Source organism: Pelobates fuscus, chromosome 6 (assembly GCF_036172605.1).
Source record: "Pelobates fuscus isolate aPelFus1 chromosome 6, aPelFus1.pri, whole genome shotgun sequence".
Taxonomy (NCBI): Eukaryota; Metazoa; Chordata; class Amphibia; order Anura; family Pelobatidae; genus Pelobates; species Pelobates fuscus.
In genome coordinates this window covers 45,065,785-45,087,906 of record NC_086322.1, presented here as the reverse complement: position 1 = coordinate 45,087,906, position 22,122 = coordinate 45,065,785, and positions in this window count along the sequence as shown.

The following is a 22,122-nucleotide window of genomic DNA, read 5'->3' as shown; positions in this document are numbered from 1 at the left end:
GGGGTGTAAAACACAGTAGGGCAGGAATTTGCAATCAAATAGGGTGGGAGTGAGGTAGAGCTGGAGGAGAGTAGAGTGCTGCCCTCTAGGAGAGAGCAGGTATGTGAGGTAGAGGTTTGTCTGGGAGGCCATAAGCTTTCCTAAAGAGATGAGTTTTAAGGCGAGTCTGATGGCGGTATTCAGGCTATTCCATAGGAAGGGAGCCACCCTGCAAGCATGAGTTGGCCGTACGGGTGCGAACAAGGGACAGGAGGTGGTCATGGGCAGAGCGGAGAGACCGAGAAGGGACATACCTATGGATCTGTGAAGAGATATAAGAGGGGCTAGAGTTGTTCAGTGCTTTATAGGTGTAAATTAGTACCTTGAATTGACTCCTATAGCATACAGGAAGCCAATGTTATGACTGACAGAGGGGTGAGGTGTGAGAGAAACGACTAGAGAGCAGCGTTTATTACGGACTGTAGCGGTGCAGTACGGCTTTTGGGAAGATCAATAAGGAGAGGGTTACAATAATCCATGCGGGAAATTACTAGAGCATGGACAAGCTCCTTGGTAGCATCTTGCGTAAGAAAGGGGCGGATGCCTTAAAGGTAGGCAGACAATGTAATAGAGCAGCAGGAAATGCTAGCAGAATGCTGGGTTGTATAGGGAGAGGTATTAGCAGTAGAAAGAGGGAAGTGCTCATGCCATTGTACAGCACACTGGTGAGACCTCACTTGGAGTACTGTACACAGTACTGGAGACCCTATCTTCAGAAGGATATTGATACCTTAGAGAGAGTTCAAAGAAGGGCTACTAAACTGGTTCATGGATTGCAGGATAAAACTTACCAGGAAAGGTTAAAGGATCTTAACATGTATAGCTTGGAGGAAAGACGAGACAGGGGGGATATGATAGAAACATTTAAATACATAAAGGGAATCAACACAGTAAAGGAGGAGACTATATTTAAACGAAGAAAAACTACCACAACAAGAGGACATAGTCTTAAATTAGAGGGACAAAGGTTTAAAAATAATATCAGGAAGTATTACTTTACTGAGAGGGTAGTGGATGCATGGAATAGCCTTCCAGCTGAAGTGGTAGAGGTTAACACAGTAAAGGAGTTTAAGCATGCGTGGGATAGGCATAAGGCTATCCTAACTATAAGATAAGGCCAGGGACTAATGAAAGTATTTAGAAAACTGGGCAGACTAGATGGGCCGAATGGTTCTTATCTGCCGTCACATTCTATGTTTCTATGCGGGATATGTTTTTAAGATGGAATCTACGGGATTTGGCAACATAGTGGATGTGAGACCAGAATCAAGTATGACGCCAAGACAGCGCGCTTGCAAGGATGGACTGATGTGGATACCACTAACTTGAAGGTAGAGCGAAAGAGGAGGATTGGTATTAGGAGGAGGAAAGACAAGGAGCTCAGTTTCAGAGAGATTGAGTTTCAGAAAGCGGGAGGACATCCAGTCACAGATGGAAGAAAGGCAAGCATTAAAACCTATGAGGGTCACTACGACCCCCGTATTAACAAAAGGGAGGTTAAATCCTCCCGCATGCCCCTACTAAATATAAATCATGCCCCATACTAAATATAAATTAGTATGGGGGTCACTATGACCCCCCAAATTGATAAAAGGGAGGTTAAAAAAGGGAGTATGGGCATGTCGCCTAAACAAATGTAAAACTATTAGTGACTTGGCAGCTATTGCTGCCCAGTCACTAGTGCAATAAGGGGGGACCTGGCACAGGTTCAATCCTGCCGTATGCCCCTGCCTGTGCCAGGTCCCCCTGTGTAGTAGGGGTATTTCGCCTAAACAGCGAGCAGCCAGTGGTCAGTGGCTGCTCGCTGATATTTAAAACTGCATATAAAAATCAGTACTTTATATAGAAGTGATAGAGAGCTACTGTAAGAGTACGTATAACCAAAAGTTATAGCAAAAACTATAACAATGTTGCAATATGAAAAAGTAGCTATTTAGATCTAAATGCTTTTTAAACCTACTCTTTACACTTCTATACAAGATACATTTATATCGAGTTTTAAAGGACCACTAGAGGCACCCAGACCACTTCAGCTTAATGAAGTGGTCTGGGTGCCAGGTCCAGCTAGGTTTAACCCTTTGTTCTATAAACATAGCAGTTTCAGAGAAACTGCTATGTTTATTATAGTGTTAATGCAGCCTCTAGTGACTGTCTCATTGACAGCCGGTAGAGGCGCTTCCGCGCTTCTCACTGTAATTTTCACAGTGAGAAAACGCCAGCGTCCATAGGAAATCATTGTGAATGCTTTCCTATGGACTGGCTGAATGCGTGCGCGGCTCCTGTCGCGCATGCGCATTTAGCCGAGGAGGAGGAGAGGAGGAGGAGAGTCCCCCACCTGGCGCTGGAGAAAGAGGTAAGTTTAACCCCTTCCAGCCCCTAGAGCCCGGCGGGAGGGGGACCCTGAGGGTGGGGGCACCCTCAGGGCACTATAGTGCCAGAAAAACAAGTATGTTTTCCTGGCATTATAGTGGTCCATTAAGTGACAGGGAGCAGTCAGTAGCTGCTCGCTGTCATTTGAAACTAAATATAAATAAATATGATCATTATTTATCACTATGATAAAAGAGGTTAAATCCTCCCGCATGCTCCTACTCACATGCCTTGAGTAGGGGCATGTCGCCTAAACAGTCAGTCAAAACTACTAGTGACTGGGAAGCTATTGCTGCCCAGTCGCTAGTGCAATAAGAGGGGACCTGGCACAGGTTCCCCAATGGTGGGGAACACAAGTAAAATAGGGGGGGACATAGTGTCCAACCGTGACCCGGGGGCTATTAATATAAACAGGAGTGGCCTAATGTCCCCACCCATGAGTGGCAGGTGGGGAACCTAATTAATTAAAGTAGGAACCTAATGTCCCCCTGGTCCCCACCCATGAGCGGCGGGTGGGCACCCTCAATTAATACATTTAAAAAAAAAAAAATGTGGGGACATAGAATGAGCTCCACAGGGCGGGGAAAGGCTTATAAAGCCTTCCCCCGCCCTTCAATTAGGCTGAGAGGGCTCTGATTGGTTGGTTTAAGCCAGCCAATCAAAGTGCTCTGACAAGTAAATGAAGAGACTGACAGGTAAGTCTCTACATTTACCTGTCATAGCAGTCTGATTAGTTGGCTTGGAATCCAACTAATCAGAGTGCTCTGCATCATTTTATACAGCGTGGGAAAGTTCTTTGGAATTTTCCCAGGCTGGGTAATTTGACTCATAACACTGTGATGTGGTTGCTTTAAAAAAAAAGAAACCAAATTGTCATTGTATTTTAAAGCGATTTTGTCTGAAAATGTGATCCTTTATTCGGTGGATTTGGTTGGTAGTATTTTTTTGTAGGATACTCTAATATTTCAATATAGTACGGCTATACTGCATAACAATAGAACGTTATGAGAGTCCTCGTTATTTTATTCAACCATCAAGGGAAAATTCAATGTTGTTAGGAAATCCAATAATCTGGTTAATCCAATAATCCGCTAGCCAGCGTTATTACTTGTATGCTTCTTACAATAGAAGAGTGTGTACTAACAAATTGCAAAATAATTACAATAAAGATCTAAATGAATAGTTAAAACTTGTTTGCATTTAACAAAATAGTAATTTATCATTTGAATTGTGAGTTGATAAATTAACTTCATTATTAACTAATTATATATATAAAAATAAATATGAGATAGGAGTGGTGATGTTGGACTAGCCATAATAGGTATAAAGCTAACCCTGGAAAATCACATAAAGGTGAGGAATTAAAAACCTGGGGATATGTTCCTTAAGCTCATAGAAAATGATATATATATTGTATGTGCACATACGTATAAAGTACGCTAAAAAAAATAGTAGTAAGGCCTCTAAAGAGGACCAAGTAAGACTATAGGGACATCCGATACGTGGACCAATATATAAGAGAAACGGAACATAAGTACAGACTGCTCCGTACAAAAGATGAAAATTAAATAAACCAAGTCGCGCTAAAATACGTAAGTGATATATATAGCTGGGATCGTGGTACCTAGCGATAGTAGAAATGCCGATATGGTACTTGAGTTAAACTGTGGTCATTATAAATAGTGTCTCAATAGAGTACATCAAGATAGCTCACTGGTGGAAAATAAATTCACGAAGAAGCACAAACGGATGTAGAGTTATGTTGCCGACCCTGCTGTACAGACTCTCTGGGAGGCTATATGTCTCGTTTGGCAATATAAACTATAGGGGAAATCCAATAGTGAAATATCCCCTAGGGTGAGACTAAAAGATACCGTATATACTCGAGTATAAGTCGAGTTTTTCAGCACATTTTTTGTGCTGAAAAACCCCAACTCGACTTATACTCGAGTCAATGTCTGTATTATGGCAATTTATATTGCCATAATACAGACAAGGGGGTGTGTAGGAGGGGGCCTGGCAGGAAGCGGTTACTTACCTCTCCTGCAGCTCCTGTCAGCTCCCTTCTCCTCCGCGCCGGTCCGGTCAGCTCCCTCTGTCAGCTCCCAGTGTGAGTCTCGCAAGAGCCGCGGGGTCATAGCGCGTCCGCGAGACTTACACTTGGACTTGCAGAGGGAGCTGACCGGACCGGCGCGGAGGAGGAAGGAGCTGCAGGAGAGGTAAGTAAACGCTCTGCCAGCCCCCTCCTACACAGTGCACACCACTGGACCACCAGGGAGTGAGAGCCCCCCTCCCTGGCCAGCTAACAAGCAGGGATGGGGGACGAAAAAATTAATAAAAATGTAATAAAATATAAATAATAATAAAAAATAATAATAATAAAAAATTACTAATAAAAAAATAATATTAAAATAATAATTTAAAAAATAATAATAAAAATGCCCACCCCCACCAAGGCTCTCCATCACACACTGCATTTATACACACACACTGCACTCATACACACACACTGCATTCATACATACACACACACTGCATTCACACACACACACTGCATTCATACACACACACACACACTGCACTCATACACACACACACTGCACTCACACACACACCATTCATACACACACTGCATTCATACACACACTGCATTTATACACACACACTGCATTCATACACACACACTCACACTGCATTCATACACACACTGCATTCATACACACACACACTGCACTCATACACACACACACTGCACTCATACACACACTGCATTCATTATATACACACACTGTAAATAAATATTCAATTAATATAATTTTTTTAGGATCAAATTTTATTTTGAAATTTACCAGTAGCTGCTGCATTTCCCACCCTAGTCTTATATTCGAGTCAATACGTTTTCCCAGTTTTTTTGGGTAAAATTAGGGGCCTCGGCTTATATTCGGGTCGGCTTATAATCGAGTATATACGGTACATAAAATCTACAGCGGTATATAACAGCAGTACCTTAAATCAAAAAAGCCCCCTCCGAAATTAGTAACTTTAGAGGAAAGGAGACAATATCCTAGAAAACCCTGGGCTTACTATCTAGCCCACAGGCAGGCCATAGATACTAAACTGCTGCTTCAAGGCAGCCTAGCAAATCCCTATAAGAACAAACGGGTGTGGAACTATGTAGCCAATCCTGCTGTACAGACTCTCAGGGAGGCTATATGTCTTGTTTGGCAATATAAACTATAGGGGAAATCCAATAGTGATATATCCCCTAGTGTGAGACTAAAAGATATATAAAATCCACAGCGGTATATAACAGCAGTACCTTAAATCAAAAAAGCCCCCTCCAAAGGCAGCCTAGCAAATCCCTATAAGCTTATGTAAGCACATACTTGGAAAAAATAAATAAATAAATAATGAAAGCGGACATCCGTCAAACCCAGTTAAAAAGTAGAAAATAAATACTTAGTTAAAGTAAATGCATCAGCAAAATGCAAACTGCGCCACTATTTTATGGTTAAACTTGTAAAACAAGTATAAACAGCTGCAATAAACACTTCTCAACCTTTGAATGTTATATACACAAAGATTAGTACATGTAATTACGATACAGTGCAGAATCAGCTGGAACCAACGTCCACAAGGTAACAATGAGGCCACTTTAAGGAAATCATTGTGTGAAGAGCAATACTCAACATTGTATAATTTTTTTTTGGTTTGTTAAAGGGAACCTATAGTGCCAGGAAAACAAACCCACTTTCCTGGCACTATAAGGTTATTAGGTCCCCCCTCTCTCGGGGCTGAAGGGGTTAAGGGGTTAAGACCCCTTCAGTCACTTACCTGAATCCAGCGCCGATGTCCCTCGGTGCTGGGTTAGGCTCCGGTCATGCTCCTTCCTCGCCAGCGTTAGCCGGCAGGTGAGACCTAATGCGCAAGCGCGGCAGTGGCCGCGCGCAAATTAGACCTCCCCATAGGAAAGCATTAATTAATGTTTTCTTATGTGGACAATCTGACGCTGGAGGTCCGTGAGGACGTCCAGCGTCAGATAACGGACCAAAAGTCATGGATTGCACCGCGCCCATGCACCAGGAGGTGTAGGGCGCCACGCGGAGCAGGCCTATAGCCTGTCACAGGGTGCCCCTGTAGAAAGGCAGAGTAGACACCTGCTTGTCCCAGATGGCAGGTGCCTACTCTGCAGCAATATACCGGCAGTGTGAAGAAGGAGGCAGGCGGTGGCGAGGCAGTGCCGACTGTGCTTATAATCTTCCTGCTCCCTCGTGCGCCCTCTGTGGTGATGTCGTAATATGACGTAATTCCGGCCCCGCATCACTAAACAATGCAAAGGAGCAGAGAGGACCAGTAAGATCATGAAAGCCACTGGACCCTGGGCAGAAGACCCAGAGGACTCCTAAAGGTAGGAGCAACAAGCAATAAAATTAATTTATGAGTGTGTGTGCAAGACTGTGTAAGTCTGTGTGTGTCTGAAAGTAAGTGTGTCTGTCAGTAAGTGTATGTGTGTGTCTGTCAGTGAGTGTGTGTGTCTGTCAGTGAGTGTGTGTGTCTTCTGTAAGAGTGTGTGTGTGTGTGTTTGTCAGTGAGTGAGAGTGTGTTTCTGTCAGTGAGTGTGTGTGTGTCTGTCTGTCAGTAAGTGTGTGTGAGTGTGTGTGCCTGCCATTGAGTGTGTATATGTCAGTATTTGTGTGTCTGTCAGTGTGTGTATGTGTCAGCGAGTGTGTCTGCCTGTCAGTGAGTGTCTGTCTGTCAGGGTGTGTTATTGAGAGTGAGTGCCAGTGTGTATGTTAGCAGGGCCAGCCTTTGGGGTGTGCAAGCTGTGCCAGGGCCCCATGACAACCGAGACGCCTGGCGGCCAACACAGGTCACAAGTTGGGGATGCCAGCATATTCTATTTAAATGATTCCCTGGTGGTCCACTTGTATGCACCAGCAGTAGGTGCAGTCAGATCATATCCTCTCCCTCGTGGTTCCGACGCTCAGTTAGTGAGTCAGAGTACAAGCTCAGAGATTCTCAACCTGCGCTCTGACAACATTGAAAGTCGGAGCTGCGAAGGAGTGGGTATGGCAAAGAGCTACTGATTAGCATAACATCAATATCCGTTATAAAACCAGGAAAAGGTGGACATGGATGGTGAGCTGATTCAGTGGCGGAAAGGGCCACTTGACTGGATTTTCCCCCAGGCCTAAGGCTGCCAGGCCTCCCCTGCATCTAGCCCTCTAGTTTCCCCCGTATTATCTTTATTCCAGTCTGCTGCTGCTAGCTCTGCCCCTGACCTGCCTCTTTGGCTGACACCATCAGAATTGGTGATTTCATCCAATCACCATGCTTTCCCATAGAAAAGCATTGAATTGGCTGAGATTGTCATGGAGGAGGATCAGGGGCAGAGCGAGCACAAGCCAAACACAGTCCTGGCCAATCAGCATCCCCTAATAGAAATGCATTTCAATCAATGGATCTCTATAAGGAAAGTTCAGGGTCTCCATGCAGAGGGTGGAGACACTGAATGTCAGTCACACTGTGCAGCACTGCCCCAGGAAACACCTCTAGTAGCCATCTGAGGAATGGCCACTGGAGGTGGCTGTAATGTAAACACTGCATTTTCTCTGAAAAGACAGTTGTAATGGATCACCTGGCACCCCGACTGGGAACCTCCGTTAACAGGTGCTTCCTAGCTGATGCCGAGGACCATAAGCACCGCACCGCACCGGACACCACAACCACCGCAGACTCCACAACTGCTGTAGTTTAACTGTGTTCCTTCCACCCTGTATGAACCTCTGACATCCAGGACCGTGTGGGAAAGACCTCTCCTCCAGGAGAGCGTATCAGGAACAGCTCTTAAAAGTGCTAAATGATTAGAGCCCAGGGGAGTATACAAAGTATAGCAATCCCCAGTGTGATTACAGCAGTTACCCTCCAATCACGAGACAAGACTACGTGTTGAGGGTCAAATAAGAACAGCAGATCTGAGGGTTTATTGAACAGCTTGGTCTTTTATACAGTTTTCCCCAGAAGGTTACCACCCAGGTGGACCTTGTGGGGCACAGGGACACAGGAACAGCAAGCCAATAAAAACATAGTTTTACATTCAGTCACTCCCATACAGTGTACACAATCCCTCTCCTCTGCCTGTGATATAAGTAATGAAGACAATGTCCTAACTCAATTAACTCTAAGCAGAAAAAACATTTTTACAAACCCCAAAAAGTACACCAAAATACAACATATCCCCGCAAACATATCCAAAAATCACCCAGATTGGTTCAGGGGTTCAGGAATTTCCTGGAAGTCTTATTTTTGCCCCACCGTGCACATGGTCCCATGCCCAAAACAGTTCCATACATTCAACAACAAAATACTGCTGGACAATTTAAGATGGCCACCGCCACATGTTTGAATCTGTTCCAGTTAAAAGTCCAAGGGGCAGGATCAGTACTTTTGAACATGGGTTATCACAGGGCCCATAGTCTCAGGGTAGGAGGCTGGAAAACAGGCCCCTCCAAAAACCAGTGGTGAAGTTGCTTTCGTCACAACAGTGTTTGCTGCAAAAAGCCTAAAGGGACTGACTATACTCAGCAGAACAAATACAATAAGCTGTATTTGTTCTGGTGACTATAGTGTCCCTTTAATGCCCCCAACTCAATGCAAGCCCTCCAATATTTCACAATTAATACCTATAATCACAAAGGCTGCTCAGTCACAAGTTTTTATACATTAAGCAGATATGCCCCTGCCTGCCACATGGTTTATAGTAATATGGGGGTCTCATTGACCCCATAGGCTTTTTATTTGTTAATGAATGAAATAATTTTCTTTTAATGTGACTAATGCCGCCAGTATGCAAATAGTACTTAAAATGATAATTCACCATTTTTGCTTCCAATATTTACTTTTCGACATAATTCAGATACTTCTTACTATTTTATTTTTAAATATCATCCTTGTAGAACTTTTTCAATAACTAACCAAAGTACAAAGTTGAAATTAGAGTTTTACGTTGGTTACAAAAACACTTTGTCAAAAAGTGGCCTCATTAACCAGCCGGGGACTTTGAACCTCTATTAACTTTAAGACTGTTCTATTCTGTGATGTCAACAACCTAATGTACACATTCTTCAAAGATAAATGTTATCATATATGTTGTAGACTTTTTTTTTTTGTAAGTTTGGTTTTTGTCAAGCGATGTAATTTATGTGTTTGGCCTTTTGGCATATTGACTAATATTCTGTGTGTCTTTTCTAAACTGTGTTTGGCACATTGCAAATTGCAAATGCTCTTATTGTTGAATTAAATTGCTCATCTGTGCCATTCAGACTAACAGGATTATTCACTAAATACCGGAGCTTTTCTAGAAGGACAAAATCCAGTGAAAATGACAAAAATTCCAGGTGCAATGGCAGTTATCATATTTACTTAAGCCAAATGCGGTCAGAATGTAATCAGCAGGGAATCTGCAGTAATTGCCCAGATGCATTCAGTATATGGATTAATATCGTAAAAATGTAAAATATACATAGTATAGGATTCAGAATATTTATAAAGCACTTTTTTTTAAATCAAATTTGAAACCGAAAGCATATTATTATTATTATTGCAATTTATATAGCGCCAACAGATTCCGTAGCGCTTTACAATATTATGAGAGGGGGGATTTAACTATAAATAGGACAATTACAAATAAACTTACAGGAAACAATAGGTTGAACAGGACCCTGCTCGATCGAGCTTACATTCTATAGGAGGTGGGGTGTAAAACACATTAGGACAGGAATTTGCAATCAAATAAGGTGGACTGCCCTTTAGGAGAGGGCAAGAGACAGGTATGTGAGGTATTGGTTAGTCTTCTAGCAATATTTAAAATAGTGACTGGGTAGCCATTGCCATAGCCATGGCCCTATCTCATAGGGTTGGGGAGCATGAAATAATGGTTGTGAGATGGGGGAGGTTTTTTTTTTTTTGGTTTTTTTTTTTTAAATGGACTTTAAAATAATGGCTGCCGAGTTGCTAGTTTTAAATATTTAGCAGATATGCCCCTCATATAGTAATATGGTGGTTTTATTGACCTCATAGGATTTTGTTTGTTAATGATTTAATGTGGCGGCTGGCTAGCAAGCACCAGCCAGCCATCACAGGATTTACTCTCACGCTGCCAGTGGTCAAATTAGATTTTTTTTTTTAACATCCATGCTGGGATTTAATGCATTCGGCTTGGATTTCAGCTATCTGGCAGTGTTTGGTGCTGTTGAAATTCTGCATTTGCATAACCTGGAAATTGTTGAATAGCCGGAGCAATGTCTGGATCCTGCTGTCCGAATGGCCCCGTATGCAGTCGGATAGATTTGCCCATTCGGTACTGGACCATTTGAACTGCTAGCATTTGCCATTTGGGAGAGATTGTTTTCCCTTTGATCTAACACTCCACTCTATCATATATTGTTTCAGATGTAATCCCAAAGTTCATTCTCAGTTTCTCTAATAAGAATTAGATCCAGAATTGCTTCAGAGAGCTATCGTAAATTGGGAATTACATGCTAGTGTTTGATTGTATTGGTAATTTTAAATTGGGGTTTTGTTTTAACAAACTATTACTGTCAACCTTTAACCCGGATGTTTTTCCTTTCTGTTGATTGACACCTGGCAGTCCCATCATTTCTATTCCTTCGTGGGGAATAAGCCACCTATGCTGAAGTAATTAAAGCGGCACTGTCATGGCCAAATCCTGTTTTTTTTTTTAACCCCCCCTCCCGCCTCCACTACATCCAATTGACCCCCTAGTCATCCCCAAATGCCCCTAAGCCCCCCATATTACCTATTTTTAATCTTTATTTTCTGCCCCGATCTTTATTCAGGGTGCCGCCATCTTTGTGTGGGTAGAGGAAGTCCCTGTGGGACACGTCATCTGCCCACACTAGATAGCCTGTGAGATTCCCGCACATCCCCAGTGAAACACCTGGACATGCGAACGGGAATTTCATCTATTCATTCATTCATCAGACAGACGAATGAATGAATAGAAAAATCAGACGAACAAACTAACACTGAGTATCAGTGTTCGTTTGTTCGTTCGGTTTATTACAAGGAGGGAGCTACCAGCATGCAGCTCCCTCCTTGTAATATGTAAAGATAGAAGCGGCAGGGAGCATAAGCGGCATAAGCCCCCCATGTCCCCTCCTCACTCTATGGGGGTCAATATGACCCCCATAATAGCATAAGGGAGATTAAAATCTCCCCAATGCCCCTACTCGCTATACCGCGAGTAGGGGCATGTCCACTAAACATTGAGCAGCCTATGGCTGCTCACTGTAAAAAAACAAAACCTATTATCCGGCCCCCACCCCTGGGCGGTGGGTGGGGGCCATAAAAATAATGAGTGGGGGGACCTACTGTCCACCCACCCTGGCCCCCACCCCTGCGCGGTGGGTGGGGGCCATAAATCACACTGGTGGGGACCTACTGTCCTCCCCCCCACCCCCATCCGTGAGCGTTGGGTGGGGGCCAAAAATCACACTGGGGGGGACCTACTGTCCTCCCCCCCACCCGTGAGCGTTGGGTGGGGGCCAAAAAAAAATAATGAGGGGGGGACCTACTGTCCTTCCCACCCCTGCGCGGTGGGTGGGGGCCATAAATAACAATGGGGGGGACCTACTGTCCTCCCTCCCCCGGCCCCCACCCCTGCACGGTGGGTGGGGGCCATAAATCACAATGGGGGGACCTACTGCCCTTCCCCCACCCCCACCCATGAGCTTTGGGTGGGGGCCATAAAAATAATGAGGGGGGGACCTACTGTCCTCCCCCCGGCCCCCACCCCTGCGCGGTGGGTGGGGACCATAAAAATAATGAGGGCGGGGACATATTGTCCTCCCCCCTGCGCGGTGGGTGGGGGCCATAAATCACATTGGAGGGGGACCTACTGTCCTCCCCCTGCCCCCACCCGTGAGAGTTGGGTGGGGGCCATAAAAATAATGAGGGGGGACCTACTGTCCTCCCCCCCACTCCCTCACCCCTGCGCGGTGGGTGGGGGCCATAAAAATAATGAGGGGGGGACCTACTGTCGTCCCCCCCCCGCCCCCACCCCTGCGCGGTGGGTGGGGGCCATAAATCACAATGGGGGGACCCTACTGTCCTCCCCCCCCGCCCCCACCCGTGAGAGTTGGGTGGGGGCCATAAAAATAATGAGGGGGGACCTACTGTCCTCCCCCCCACTCCCTCACCCCTGCGCGGTGGGTGGGGGCCATAAAAATAATGAGGGGGGAACCTACTGTTCTCCCCCCCGCCCCCACCCCTGGGCGGCGGGTGGGGGCCCTAAAACAAACCTCCCTCCCCCCCAATCAAAGGTGACTAGGGGTCCTCAAGCCCCTAGTCACCCACCCCCCCACCCCAAAAAAATGTTACCCCCTACCTACCCCCCTCACCCTAAAAAATAGTGAGGGGGGAATAAAATAACTAACCTGTAAAGAAAAATTCAACTTACCATTTGACGTCTTCTTTTTTCTAAAATCTTCATTTTTCAGCCCCAAAAAAGGCCAAATAAAAAACCATCATACCCATCGAACTTAAAATAAAATAAACCCGAGCGCCCCCAAAAAATCCTGACGAAAAAGAAAAAACCCGACGCAAAAAAAATTAATCCATCTTCACCCATGGAGGGCTCCGCGCAGACTGAACTCTGCAGGGCGGGGGAAGGCTTATAAAGCCTTGCCCCGCCCTGCAATTAGGCTAAGAACACTCCTATTGGCTGGTTTAAGCCAATCAGAGTGCTCTTTGTCATTTTTCACAGCGTGGGAAAATTCCAAAGAACCCATGATCCTTAGCTTTCCTCCCTGTTCCCACGATGCTTCCTGTCACTAACACAGAACGCCGTTGCGTTCTAACAGTTTCTCCATTCAGGTTAGAACGCAATTCGGGACTTTGTTCGGATCGGAATTTCATTCGAATGAATGAAACTCCGATCCTATTCATTGCTGTGATCATGGGAAAATTGCTCTGACCACCGGAAACGAAGCACACTTTGCTCCTCCGCTGGTCACTGCGTAGGAAACCTCCAGAAGAGAAATAGTCCCTACTTTTTCTTAAGTTTTAAAGAAAACTATAGCAGATAGGAAGAAAAGAAGAACAGATCCTGAGAGAGGGAGAGAAGAGGAATCGATTGGGGAAAGGTAAGTTCGGCATGACAGTGCCGCTTTAAGCAGATCATCTCCTGATAAATGTGTAAGTAGGACCCTTCAATATTTATTATTATACCTCACTTAGTGACATAAAGTACACTATATATTTTCTTGGGTCTTCCAATTTCACATTTGAGGACATTTGGAGTTTTAGCATCCAGGATTATACCACTCTATGCTATTTTTCCTGAGTCAGAATAAGCTCAATATTATGCGAGTGCGTTTTCACATAAATATAAGTGCCATTGGGTGAACAGATATACATCACCATAGAGTTCTTCTTTTCTTCCTATTTCATATACATTAGTGAGCATCATCTCCAAGAAGATTGACCACATCTATGTCTAATGAGTCTGTGGTTATTATTATTATATTATTTATATAGCGCCATCACATTCCGTAGCGCTGTACAATGGGTGGACGAACAGACATGTAGTTTTAACCAGACAAGTTGGACACACAGGAACAGATAGGTGGAGGGCCCTGCTCAATGAGCTTACATGCTAGAGGGAGTGGGGTAAAGTGGGCAACCTAAATAAACTAATCTTAATAAAAAATAACTTTTAATAGATATGGGTTAAAAGTATTAAATACACGTATTCAATAAGGGGGAGGAGGCAATCAAGACCATATGATACTTGCTGGAATGGTTGTGGTCCCTACAGAATGGCAGTAGGCGAAACGCGCGTCGGGAATTTGGAGCAGTGGGTGGCGGAGATCACTAGGCACGATGCTGCAGCTTGATTCTCTTAGATTAGCCACCTAGCTACTGATTTTAATTATATTTTGTTTTTCTTTAAGTTTTCCTTAATGGCGATTTAGTTAATAATGACATAGCTTCGGCTTTATTTCTAGTATTAAGAGGAAAGGAGGATCCATGCTTGTTTGGTACTGGGTGATGGGAGTTGGGGACTTATTTATTTATTTGATAATTGTTTGGTAAAATTGGACTTTAGTTTGATTCATGATTACCCCCATACCGTAGGGACCACAACCACTCCAGCAAGTATCATATGGTCTTGATTGCCTCCTCCCCCTTATTGAATACGTATATTTAATACTTTTAACCTATATCTATTAAAAGTTATGTTTTATTAAGATTAGTTTATTTAGGTTGCCCATTTAAGGGTTAGGTCTGGAATACTGTACACTTATGTATCCATGACCCAACCTTTTTTTGCTCCTTTATTTTATATTTGCGTTTACATAGGGGTTACCCCCCATCAATTAGTGGCAACCTGATATACTCTCCCAACCTTTATCTTTATTTTATAGGTTGTTAGAAAAGTATACATTGAGGGCTTAATAGGTAATTTTTGACAGTTGCAGGAGAGGAGTCATGGGGTATGGGGGATAAAAACCTGCTAACAGCTTAATTGATATTGTTATACCACTCAAGCTTGGAATAAGAGAGTTTTGAATAGGCTCCCATAAATGAGAGTGCATCCATTATTGTTTACTGTATTAAAAGATTTAACCAGTGGTCTTTTCCTGGTGATTGTGTATATTGCAGTCAAATCTATCTATAAGCTATTCAAGAAATGTGAAGAATAGGCACAACTCTCTTATTGTTCTTCCTATATTGGCTGGTAAGTAGGGGCACCCTGCTGGGGTGTTTACTGTTGCCTACTGTATCTTTACCAGTTTTTAGTTAAGTGCTTCACCTCTCTCCTTTTATCTATTACTGAAGTGTGTTTAAAATAAACTTAGTCTTTCATGTGTGTAACTGTTTTAGAGTGATGTATTTTACAGTTAAAGTTTTTGTTTATTTTCAGTTTGTAATGCAGGTATTCTAAGAACACATATACTGTTTCATCAGGGCCAGATTAAGAGGTCAGTGGGCCTGGTGCTGTCAATTATGATGGGGCCTAATTACAGAATCTTATCGACCAAAAGCACTAAAACAGTCATACCTCTCAAGCGTCATGTCATGTATCTGATGGAGTTGGTGTTAAAGGGAAACTCAAAGGATGCAGCTATAAGAAAACACACACTCTATGCTAATCTCTCTCTAATTTATGCTTTAATCTTTCAAGTAAATCCATACACCCTAACAGCAGTGTCCAGTGAAGCAGGAAGTAAATGGGCGGTGTAAAAGGGTGGGCCACTGACGCAAATCACGTGACCAGAACTGCCAAAAGGGGCGAACATGCAAAAAAAGGGGGCATGTCTGTCCAAAGAATAGGAAGGCCAACCCGGCATCAGTGTCCCTATGTATCACAGTGTCAGTGTCCCCATGTCGTGCAGTCCCCTAGTCTCCCAGTGTCTGTTTCCCCATTTCTCCTAGTGTCCCCATGTCTCAGTGTGTCCCGTATCACTAGGATGCTAGGGGACACAGAGACATGGGGACACAGTGAGACATGGGGGTACTTGTGGGTACAGACATGGGGAGACATGGAGACACTGGGAGACATGGGGACACTGAGAGAAATGGGGTCACAGACACTAGGGACACAGAGACATGGAGACACAGACACTGGGAGACATGGGGACAGAGACATTTGAGAAAAATAAGACATTAGGGACACTGAGAGACATGGGAACACAGACACTCGGAGACTAGGGGACACTGGGAGACTAGGGGACACTGGCTGGGAGGCATGGGGACACAGACACTTGGGGACACTGGGAGACATTGGGGTACTTGTGGACATAGACATGGGGACACTGGGGACACAGACATTTGGGGACACTGGGAGACACAGATCCTAGGGACACTGGCTGGGAGACATGGGGACACTGAGAGACATGGGGACACTGGCTGGGAGACATGTGGACACTGGCTGGGAGACATGGGGACAGAGACATTTGAGAAAAATAAGACATTAGGGACACTGGGAGTCATGGGGACACAGACACTGGGAGACTAGGGGACACTGAGACACTAGAGACACTGGTTGGGAGACATGGAGACACTGTGTCCCTAGTGTCTCTGTGTCCCAATCTGTCTCACAGCATCTCCATGTGTCTCAGCGTCCCCATGTCTCAGTGTCCCCTAGTGTCTCAGTGTCCCCACGTCTCCCAGTGTTCCCTAGTATCAGTGTCCCCATGTCTCCCTGCTGCCTTTCCCCCCCATCCTTCACATACCTGAGCTGTAGTCTGTCTCTGCAGGCTGGGAGTTACTGTCTGGACTCTCTGTGCTGTGTACCTGCTCCCCCGCGGATCAGTGAGTAGACAGAGGCAGGGAGATGCTGTAACTTCCTATAATCTCCGTTTATACTGAGAAAAATATTTGCATTTGTATTGCCGGTATTACGGCAATACCATCACGGCCAGACAGCCTTAAATACCGGCTGTGCCTTAAAATACCAGTCAGGTGGCAAACCTAAGAGTAGTGTGTAAAAAAAGAATAATTTTTTTTTTTTTTTTAAATGGGCCTATTCCATGGGACTGGGCCTGGGCTGCAGTTCCATCAGCCCCTATGTTAATCCGGCCCTGCGTTTCATTCACAGCCGGAAGAGAAAGCTCTGGGTTGGTGATGTATAAGGTCACACTATTAACAAAGAGGAAACAGTTTTTTGGGTTTTTTTCCCCATTAATTATCATACCGCCTTCTATTGTATAGAACTGCAGATATCAATCACTTTTAAACATAAAATAAAAAACATACAAGGTGAGAGCTAACACACACAGTGTATACTACCATTTACCACTTTCGGTCTGACTTTAGATGAATGTATTCAGAGATATTCTGCAATGAAAATACAAACAGAGATCATAGTGTAGTATGTACAGTATAAAATTAATCTATAAAACCAAATCGGTTTCACTCACATGTTACTGAGCCTATTAATATAGCAGGCTCAGCGTGTGAACAGGTATCTCCCTCTGGATCTTTCTTCCCCACAGGTATATCTTCAATACGATCACTGCACAAATTAGGTTTCAGGCAGGTGAGGTAAAAAACTTAATTTATTATGGGGAAGAATGTTCCAAATAAGGGTTAAAATATGAAAAATGTAAACAAATACACAACAGCACTAATGCGTTTCAACCATTAAGGTCTTTTTCAAAGTGCATACAAATCAGTCTGTGTTTTCCCGCTTTTATTTATAATTTGCGTGGCTTTTTCCAAATCTTGCGCGCTTTTCCAGGACTTCCAGGTTTGTTGTGCAATCTTTTTGTCATGACGTTCGGTGTTCATTGACGTCCCACTATAGCGTCCAACGTCATCGCATGAAGATGAATCTTCTATCTTATATGCCATCTAGCACGCCTATTTAAATTCTGACAAGTTTGTCTTTTCCATTCTCTATATACTACTCACAGTCCTTACATAAGTCCATTATTAATACAAAACATAAATAAAATACCTGTAATACAAAACATCATTAATATACATCTCTATACCCATTTATCCGAAAATTATGATCTCGATAATAAATGTATATCAGAAGGAAAAAAGTCTGGATCTACTAAAATGGTAAAAGAATATATGAACTCCTTAATGAATATAATGTTCCTTATTCCAAACATATCTCCATTAAAATCTAATAGACTAAAAACCTCCCTCTCTCTCCTCTCTCTCTCTCTATATATATATATATATATACCATAAATTACATGAAAGGGATAATCTCAAAGTCTACATTTAGTCCTTTTTTATGGGTTGTAGTATCAAGATTAAAAATGCACTCCATCTCCTTTTTATCTAGCTTAAAATTGATATCACGCCCCCTCCAATGTGTAGACACTTTTTCAGTAGCATACATTTTTATATATGTACTATCACCATTGTGGTGTTCTGTAAAATGTTTGGAAACATTATGGTTAAGGAATTTCATGATAATGTTGTTAATATGTTCTCTAATTCTAACTTTTAACATACAAGATGTTTTTCCCACGTATTGATACCCACATGGGCAAGTTAGTAGATAAAACACATACCGTATATACTTGAGTATAAGCCGAGTTTTTCAGCTGAAAAACCCCAACTCGGCTTATACTCGAGTCAGTGTCTGTATTATGTCAATTTACATTGCCATAATACAGACAGGGGGCTGTGGGGGCTGCAGAGCGGTTACTTACCTCTCCTGCAGCTCTCTCCTCCTCCGCGGCGGTCCGTTCAGCACCTCGGTCAGCTCCCAGTGTAAATCTTGCGAGAGCTGCGGGGTCATAGTGCGGCTCTCGCGAGACTTACAGTGTGAGCTGACAGAAGAGCTGCACGGACCGGCGCGTTGGAGAAGGGAGCTGACAGGAGCTGCAAGAGAGGTAAGTGCTCTCTGACAGCCCCCCCCCCACTGAACTGCCAATGCCACTGGACCACCATGGAGCGAGAGCCCCCCTCCCTGCCATGTATCAAGCAGGGAGGGGGGACGAAAAAATATTAAATAAAATAAAAAGTAATAATAATTACATTAATAATAAAAAATAATAATAATAAAAAATTAAAATAATTAAAAAAAAATAATAATAAAATTGCCCACCCCCACCAAGGCTCAGCTACACACACACACACACACACTGCACTCATACACACACTGCACTCATACACACACACTGCACTCATACACACACTGCACTCATATACACACACACTGCATTCATTCATACACACACGCTGCACTCATACACACGCTGCACTCATACACACGCTGCACTCATACACACGCTGCACTCATACACACACACTGCATTCATTATAAACACACACTGTAAGTAAATATTCAATTAATATAAATTTTTTAGGATCTAATTTTATTTAGAAATTTACCAGTAGCTACTGCATTTCCCACCCTAGTCTTATACTCGAGTCAATAAGTTTTCCCAGTTTTTTGGGGTAAAATTAGGGGCCTCGGCTTATATTCGGGTCGGCTTATACTCGAGTATATACGGTATTTCGTACCACATGTCATAAAATAATTGGTTTTATACTCTTTACTAGTTTGAAAGGATTTAAAACTGTAACTTTTCTCTTCTTTTCTTTCCATAGTTTTGCACACCTTACAGTGTCCACAATAATAAAATCCCTCCGAATTCATAAAACTATTTTGATTATTCTTTTCATCTAAAAAAAAAAATAGATGTTAAAAGCTGTTTGAAATGTCTAGCCCCTCTAAAAAACAATCTTGGTTTTGATCCTACAAATTCTGTTATGTCGTTGTCTTGTAAAAAGTGCCAATTCCTGTTAATAATTTTCCATAACTCATTCTGTCTAGAATAATAGTTAAACATTAGTGGACTATTTTACTCTACTTTTTTTATCTTTACTTAGTGGATTTAGAGAACATATTAACAACATTAACAAGAAATTCCTTAACCTTAATGATTCCAAACATTTTTCAGAACACCACCATGGTGATAGAAGATATATAAAAATGTATGCTACTGAAAAAGTGTCTACACATTGGAGGGGGCGCGATATCAATTTTAAGCTAGATAAGAAGGAGATGGAGTGCATTTTTAATCTTGATATTACAACCCACAAAAAAGGACTAAATGTAGACTTTGAGATTATCCCTTTCATGTAATTTATGGTATATATATATATATATATATATATATATATATATATATATATATATAGAGAGAGAGAGAGAGAGAGAGAGAGAGAGAGAGAGAGAGAGAGAGAGAGAGAGAGAGAGAGAGAGAGAGAGAGAGAGAGAGAGAGAGAGAGAGAGAGAGAGAGAGAGAGAGAGAGAGAGAGAGAGAGAGAGAGAGAGAGAGAGAGAGGTTTTTAGTCTATTAGATTTTAATGGAGATATGTTTTGAATAAGGAACATTATATTCATTAAGAAGTTCATATATTCTTTTACCATTTTAGTAGATCCAGCCTTTTTTCCTTCTGACATATATTTATAATCTAGAACATATGTTTCGCATAAATAGGTATAGAGATGTATAATAATGATGTTTTGTTTTATAGGTATTTTATTTATGTTTTGTATTAATAATGGACTTATGTAAGGACTGTGAGTAGTATATAGAGAATGGGAAAGACAAACTTGTCAGAATTTAAATTGCCGTGCTAGATGGCATATAAGATCGAAGATTCATCTACATGTGATGACGGCGGACGCTATAGTGGGACGTCAATGACGTCAGACGTTATGGTAGAAGGCCGAACATCATGAGGAGAAGATTGCACTACAAACCCGGAAGTCCTGGAAAAGCACGAGAGATTTGGAAAAAGCCACACAAATTTTGAAATAAACACACAGACTGATTTATATGCACTTTGAAAAAGACCTTAACGGTTGAAAAGCGTTAATGCTGCTGCATACTTGTTTACATTTTTCATATTTTAACCCTTATTTGGAATATTCTTTCCCTTAATAAATTACTTTTTTTACTTCACCTGTCTGGAACCTAATTTGTGCAGTGATCGTATTGAAGATATACCTGTGGGGAACAAAGATCCAGAGGGAGATACCTGTTCACACGCTAACAGACTAAGCTTGCTATATTAATAGGCTCAGCAACGTGTGAGTGAAACCAATTTGGTTTTATAGATTCATTTTATACTGTACATACTACACTATGATCACTGTTTGTACCTTCATTGCAGAATATCTCTGAATACATTCATCTAAAGTCAGACCGAAAATGGTAGTATACACTGTGTGTGTTGTTAGCGCTCACCTTGTATGTTATTTATTTTATGTTTAATGTGTTTATATAGAGTGACTAAACACTGGTGATAGTAGCTACAATTTCTTTTGCACTAGAGCACTTTATTCCGATACTGTAACTATTTAGATTACACATCAATCATTATTGCCTTGACAACAGGAAGACATACAGCATAAGGCCAAAAGTATGCATATACTCCTAGTTGTTAGAGAGTTTGTGTTTGAACCTCACTGGTAGGGCCATAAAATCCAGCATATAGTCATAAACCTCCATAGGTAAACATTGGCAGTGCAATAAGTTGTACTGAAGAGGTCAATGACTTTAAATGGGACACTGTCATTATAGAATAACATCTTTGCCACAAGTCAGTTTATGACATTTTTACCCACTAGATCTGCCCTAATCAACTGTATGTACTATAATTCTGAAGTAAAAGCATATAGGAGCAACAGCAGTTCAGCCACAAAGTGGTAGACCACAGACACCCACAGAGTGGGGCCTTTGAGTGCTGACTTGTGTAGCATGTAAACATTGTCATTTTAGCTGTGGCTTTGTGCACAAAGCAAGTTACATGAAGATATTAGACATGTGCAATTCATTTCGTTCCGAATGTCAAGTCAGACGAATTTTGGGCAATTCGGACATTCGGATACTTCCGAATGTCTGAATAGCTGAATTGCCAAAGTTCCGAAATTGCCGAATTACCAAGTGTCGAAGTTCCGAAGTGTCCAAGTGCAGAATTGCCGAAGTACTAATATACCTACCCAGTGGAAGAATGAAGAATGTTACACTGTATACAAGTTTAAATAAAAAGTATACAAACATAGCCAGGATTCAGCTGTAAGCATTTGCAACACTTACAACAATCAAGTAACATACATTCATATAAATTGTAAGTAACTTAGCCAGTCAATGTAATGACAGGAATGAATAAGTAGATAACTCCCTAATTCCCACGGTATTAGGG